Source organism: Penaeus japonicus, unplaced genomic scaffold, assembly GCF_977035675.1.
Source record: "Penaeus japonicus unplaced genomic scaffold, GWHDUDI00000001_assembly GWHDUDI00000038, whole genome shotgun sequence".
NCBI classification, from domain to species: domain Eukaryota; kingdom Metazoa; phylum Arthropoda; class Malacostraca; order Decapoda; family Penaeidae; genus Penaeus; species Penaeus japonicus.
The window spans coordinates 12,786,847-12,794,346 of record NW_028234440.1 but is presented as its reverse complement, the minus strand read 5'-3'; positions in this window follow the sequence as shown (position 1 = coordinate 12,794,346).

Below are 7,500 nucleotides of genomic sequence, written 5' to 3'. Positions count from 1 at the left end.
TATTGACTTTTACCGTATTTACCATCAACTTGCCTAGCTAGATTTTAGTGGCTCATATAGTTTAAGACATTAACGCATTTATTTTTATCAGCACCGATTTCTTTTTCCCTTTTTTTTTGCTGTCTCTTTTGCTGATGTTCGTTCTTATGTGAATCGCAGTGCTCCCGTGTATCTTAGTGATGTGCTCTGTTGACTTTGTAATGTGCTACATGGTTTCATAGCTGTCAAGCGGATTTTCATTTGACTTTGTGCAGTGTTTTCGTCGTCTCTTTTGCCGTATCTTACGAGTATGCCAAAGGGAACAACTAGGCAGGAGAGATACGAGCAGCTTCTAGAACGCCGCGACGCCCGCTCTATTAGTCAGCCTGCGTCTCGTGTGACTTCTCCAGCCCGGTCAGATCGTGTTGTTGCTGGTGCTAGTGGTTCGAATCCAGACGTTAGCCGAGCTGTGGAAGTTATGGTAGCGGAAGTCAGCATGTTCGAGGAAATTATGGAGAAGATTAATGCTCTGGTTGGTGAATTTAGGGAGTATAAGGAGCAAAGCGACCTTCGACTACAGCAACACGAGGAAGCTCTTCAACGACATGGTGCAGAATGGCAACCTTGCCCTGCAGAGGCAAGCACTTCCCAGACCGAGCGTCAGCCAGAGAGGGATGAATTGGTGCAACAGCTTCGTCGTCAGCTTGAAGAGAAGTCCGAGCAGTTAGCCGACACCCAGCGACAGTTAGAAATCTACCAGCAGGCCGCCGCTGAACTTCCTACCCTGGCACTACACGGCAGTACAAGAGATGGTGAGATTCAGGAGTTACGACAACAGCTTCGGCAGCGCAACTCTGAACTGGAAGAAGCCCGCAGGCTTACCAGACCTCCAATGGCTCAGAGATCTGGTGTTTCTATTCCCCAGGCACACACCACAACCATCAACAGTGAACCACTGCAGCCGTTTCCCAGGAGCCGTCCATTAACTCCAGAACCAGTTTCCCAAGCAGATGCTATAGGAAATCAACAGAACCAGGTGTCATCCCTTCCACATTATGCTGCTCCGGTACCTTCACTGCGTAGCTTCTCCCCACGTCAAGTTGGTAACTCAGAGCGTCAGCCCTCACAGGTTTCCAGTACACCAACTATGAACTATGTGTTCACAAAAGAGACTGTTCCACACTTTAAGGGAGATGTGTCAGCTTCTCGGCCCCTAAAGAAAAATCAGGAAGTGGAAGGATGGATCCGGGCCATCGAAAACATCATTAAGCCTACAACATCAGAGGCGTATATTCAAGCAGCCAGGGCAAACTGTCGTGGGTCAGCCGAGTTGATCATCAACTCCCCGTTGTTCGACAACATTACTGACTGGAGTACTTTTAAAGCAGCACTCAGAAGCAAGTTTAGGGGGACGTATACTTCTGCTGATTTTTTTAAGGTACTCTACGACATCCAGATGGTCCCAGGACAGGCCCCGATGGACTTTTTCCTCCAACTTGAAGGCAGCGTTTATCAAGGCTACCGAGATCACCGTGAAGCTATCGGTGACCCATCGCAGCTTGTGAAGAGGGTATTCTTGAGTGGCCTTCCTGCCTGGCTCCGTGATTTCTTGGCTATAAAAGAAGATGGTAGTCCAGCCCAGATTGCCGAAGCAGCTCAGCGAATCTGGAACTCACGGCACGGTATCCAACACTGTTCCACAGTCCATCAACCAGAAGACTGGACCCAACGTCCAAGCCGTCCTGCAAGGGCTCGGGACATGTATGCAATGCCAGTTGCAACCAACCAACCAAATCCCAGTCCTGCTGGCCAGAGATGGTGCGAGTATCATCGCCTAACAACACACGATACCTCAGAATGTCGTGCAAAAGTTAGGAGGGATACCACATCCCCACAGTTTAACCGTCGATGCTATGAGTGCCGCAGCTCTGGCCATTTTGTCAGAGATTGCCCCTTTCGTCAGTGCCAGGCAGATGCTGCTCCCAGAACCCCTGGCCAAGATGACCCAGGGAGCTCGTACCAAGCCAGCCATACCCACACTCAAGGTCGCATCCATGAGGTCCCCAGGACGCACGGGGCGGCCACTCGTGCCAATGATTGTTAATGGCAGTACGGTCCTCTGCTTCATCGATACTGGATCTGAAGTGACTATCTTAAAGCCCAGGACTCTCCAGTTTATAGACCCCCATGGAAACTTGTGCCGCAAAGATCCTACTCACGTGCTGAGAGGAGTGTCCAATAAGGCATTAGATACCCTGTGTGAGGTTACTCTTCCTTTCTGCCTTGATTCAGAGTTAGAACTCCGACACCGCGTTGCTATGTGCAACATTAGCTTCCCAGGAGATGTCCTCCTAGGTATGGACTTTTTCAGGAGAACTTCGTACAGCTTGTCTTCAGAAGCCAAGAATGATTCAGCTCGTCTTACCATTGAAGGTCGTACATTCCCTGTCACCTACACAGATATGCACTCTCTGCATATTGGTATTGTTGATGTAGACTCAAGGGAACCAAGATTGACAATGCCTCAACCTAAGACATTATCAGCCGCTGTCCACCTCCTACGGACGACAGAGCTCCCACCACACACTGGGCGCTTCATGGAGGGCGTGGTTGCTAAGTCTGGTCCCAGTGAGAGAGATGTTATTTTCATGCCCCAAGCATCAGTTGCTTGTGTGTCGCCCTATCTACTCACAACTGTCTCAGGACGCCATTGTCCTGTGTGGGCACTGAATGACACGGCAAAGACAATACGGCTAACCCAAGGGACACGTTTGGGGATGGTAGCTGAGATTGAAAGAGTATACTCTCCAGGCGATGATTCTGATCAAGATGAGGGTCCATCAGGTGCCACTGATTCTGCAGATTGTGATGATACACAGGACGAGGAGTTTAATTGGGAGGAAGACCAATTCGATCGCACCTACGGTTTGGAAGACTTTGGGTTCGACAACTATGACTTGTTCACAGGAGAGTTGCCACCATCACATGCCCTTGCAGCTGTCGAGGCAGCTGGCCTATTGGATAAGAATACAACTCCAGATGGTAGTCCAGCTTTTGACTTTGATCACTTGGATGATTCCCAAAAGATGGAGATACAGTCACTTCTTAAAGGTTACCAGGTTCTCTTTAATGGAGGTGAAGAGACAGTGGGCCACATTCCAGATATACAACACCGAATTGAGACAGGAGATGCAGCACCAGTGTCCACACGCCAGTGGCGTCTTCCGCAGACAACAAGAAACGTAATCAGAGAACAGTGCAACTCCATGCTCAGGGCTGGTGTAATCGAGCCATCAACTTCACCCTGGCTCAGTCCTGTAGTCTTAGTGAAGAAAAAGGGGGGCGCACTGAGATTTTGTGTGGACTACCGCAAGCTTAATCAAGTAACTACATCAGACACCTACCCTTTGCCTCGTATCGATGAGTTGCTGGATGAGCTGGGCCCCACTGATACTTTCACAACACTGGATGCTAGAGCAGCCTATTGGAGTGTAGAAGTTCACCCTGATGACCGACCCAAGACGGCCTTTAGCGACGGCTACCGTTTGTTCCAGTTCCGCCGTCTACCATTTGGTCTCAGCACTGCCCCAACTACTTTCCAGCGCACAATGAACTTTGTGTTATCTCCAGTGCTCGGGCACCACACTCTAGCTTATCTTGACGATATTGTTATCTATTCCCGGGGTTTCAAGCAGCATCTTCAGGACTTGGAAGAGACTTTAAAGTTGCTGATGGTGGCCGGCCTGAAATTGAATGCCGAGAAGTGTACTTTTGCCTCCACAAACATCAACTTTCTGGGTTTTACCATCTCTCCCGAAGGCGTGGCACCAGATCATAACAAAGTAGCTGCCATCTTGGAGACGCCACCCCCACGAACTGTTAAAGAAGTGCGCCGTTTTCTGGGTGCAACTGGTTTCTTCCGGAAGCACATTGAAGGTTATGCCAACATTGCCGCCCCACTTCACCTGCTGTTGAAAAAGGGACATCAATGGAAATGGGAAGAGCAGCAGCAGCAAGCTTTTGCAACACTGAAGGAGAAACTTATGACAGCACCTATTCTGAAGCAACCAGATTTTACAAAACCCTTTGAGCTCCATACTGATGCTAGCAGTCTTGCTCTTGGAGCTGTCCTTCTCCAGAAAGATGACCAAGAGGTACCTCATGCCATTGCATATTACAGCAGAAAGTTGAGGGATGCTGAGACACGATATCCACCAATTGATTGTGAAGCACTGGCAGTGGTTGAAGGAGTTCGAGTATTTGATCCCTATTTGTATGGACGTAAATTTGTTGTTTTCACTGATCATCGACCTCTAGTTTATGTTTTTAAGCAGCGCACTAAATCACCGCGAATGACACGATACGCCCATGACCTATCATTTTATGACTTTGATATCAAGTATAAGGAAGGTCCCACTAATTATGTACCTGACCTATTGTCACGTCAGATTGCTCCTGTAGATGTTAATGACCTATCTGCAGAGAATCTAGCTCAGGAACAGCGCCAGGATCCCAAGTTTAAGGATATCCTGTCTTACCTACAAGAAGGAACAGTGCCTAGACGGAAGCTGCCAATACCCCTGTCTGAATTCGAACTAAAGGATGGAGTTTTATACCGTTTGAGGCACTTGCCTGTTAAGATAATCTACCAGCTCTGTGTTCCTCAGAAGTTACGTAATTCAGCACTGAAAGTAGCACATACACCACCACTAGCTATGCATCCAGGGATACACAGGACTTATGAGAACCTCCGTGGTATGTTCTACTGGCCTAATATGCTACAGGATGTCAGGAATTACGTGGAAAGATGTTTTACATGCCAACAATCCCGTGGAGTTGCTCAGCGTGTTTCTATGGCAGAAGCACCTCTTGCTCTTTACCCCTTAGAGAGAATCTCGATGGATATCCTAGATGTAGGTCAAGCACCAATGAAATGGGCCTTAACCATCGTCGACCAACATACACGCTTCATTCAGATTGTTCCAATGAAGGACATCACTGCCTCCAGAGTACACCAAGCTTTCTTGGACCACTGGGTGACGTACTTTGGTCCACCTCGTGTCATCCAAACTGACAATGGGAGACAATTTATTGCACAGATATTTAGCGAACTTGTTGAGTTGCTTCAGTCCACACACCATTTCACCATCAGGTACCACCCTCAGGCAAATGGCCTTGTGGAGCGTACCAACCGTGTTGTAAAAGCAGCTCTCAGGTCAGTTGTTGGAGATAGACCAGGAACCTGGCAAAAGTTTGTACCAGAACTTCGTCTAGCACTCAATTCGGCTATACACCGATCAACCGGAGAACAGCCATTGTATCTGCTCACAGGGAGACATTCATATTTTCCAGTAGGATTGACGAATGAAGCATTATTTTCTGAAAATGAAGGTTTTCAAGAAAGGCTAAGGACTGCCCGTCGTGCAGCCGTCAATGCTTCAAGAGATGCAAGAGGTGTCTATGGGAGGTACTATAACAGACGTGCAAGGGGAACCTTTACTCCTGACATAGGGCAACTGGTATGGTACAAGGAGATGGTGCCGCGCCCACTAGGACCAAAATGGCAGGGTCCTGCTCGTGTTACCAAGCGGTTAGGGCCAGTTTCCCTTGAAATCCAGGATCTTGACTCCAGCAGGGTTCTAAGGGCTCACCTTAACCACCTCCGACCATACATTCCACCAGAAGAACTGTCTTATGCAGATGATGATGCTGTTCCAGAAGACGAGGATGAGCCGGTAAATGATGATCCATGGGTGGCAGTCCTGACGTCATGTGTGCAAGATCCTGCCCTCTCTGATTCCAGTCAGCCAACTTGCGACACACCATGTTCTTAGGGACCCCCATTTTTCAGTGCGATCTCGGCTTAATGCCACACTGAGATGGGGTATGCTGTTAGCTGCACTCGTGTAGGGACCTTGTTTCTGTGAGCTCTTGGCTTAGTGCCACACAGGAATAAGGGATGCTGTTATCAGACATTAGGGACCTCTGTGCCAGTGTGATTCGGCCTAGTGCCACTCTGGCTCGAGGATGGCTGTTAGCTGTGGTTTGTTAAAGGATTGCAGAATGCAATTTTTGCAGGGAAGGATGCTAATTTCACTACTAGTACTTTAAAGAGGTTCACATTATGGATGATGGAACTTCTGGCTACAGGGCAATATTATAATTTTCATCTATTATACGTATCCAAAGTTTCTGGTTTGATATTTATACTTACTTTTAAAGAACACACTTTTATACCATGTCCACTCTTCGTGTACTGTCAGGACTCAGACTGCTTGTATTTTTCAGGTCTCCACTGCGTTTCGACCCAGAGCGGGGGAGGAAACTGTAAGGTGGCATCCCGCAGCCTCACATCTCCCAGTCATCTCCCGGTCATCTCCCGTCGTCTCGCGCGTTTCGCCTTGCTGTACGATCTTCGGCTGCTACCTTATCTTCTATTTGTCTGCCTTTTATTTGTTTTATGCTTCGTTTGTTTTATTCGCATTTGTTTGAGTTTACCCTTTCACTCCATACTTTCGTCTGCGATTCATTTACAAGTATATTTGTTCACGCTTCATCTTTGAGTTCTTTAACCTGTTATGCCATTTTTTATTGTCATTAATTTTTACCTTAATTTGTAGTTATTTTTCCACACCTACAGTGGCTTTGTTTTTGTTTTAAGAAATATCAATTTTACGCATTATTTTACTGTTTTAATTTCTCTCAGTTTATTACAGTGTGAATGAATAATTTTCTCAGTTTTACTGTCTCCTGATGATGATTTTGTATGAATTTTGTGGCTTTTCTTTTGCATTTATGTATATATTTTATCTTTATTAATCGATGTTCGACGTGGCTTATGACGTCACGAAAGTTATAAATATAAGCCGCGTTGAGCGGGAAATAGATCCATTCTGAGCCAGACAACGGTGTTTCGCTATCCTCCTGTGTGATTTTTTAAAATTAGCCGGCCGATGGCAGACTCAGCCCATCGAAGCGTCACATCACCATAATAATATAAGTTAAGTTCTGTTTCCTGACGGTATTTATTTTTCATAGGAGCTGGACATAATTCTTTATTTTTAATTATAAATATGAACCAGTCTTCATATATTATACTTTATACATTACTGAAGAATATTCATTAAGGTTTCTTTTTTCACGGTTTTATATTTTTCATATGGCAACTTAATTTTGGTGAGATAAGACGAAGAACCTATCCAGGGGTGTCATTTAATTTCTACACGCTACCAATCCATAGAAATTAATTCGACAGGAACCCACTGATTATAGTATACTGTGGCTACGGAGCCTTATACCCCGCGACACTATGAATAATGAATAAATATATCACCACAATTACTACATATAGTATTTAAAGGTCCATGTAAATAAGAATGTATGTTTGCAAGTCAGGACATATGTACGTGTATGCTTGGCTTCAGTTTGTTTTTGATGATATAAAGAAAATGATTCAGAATATAAGAAATAAATTTACTGATTTCCATAAGGATGATATCTGATGAGTCTATGTGTACCTAT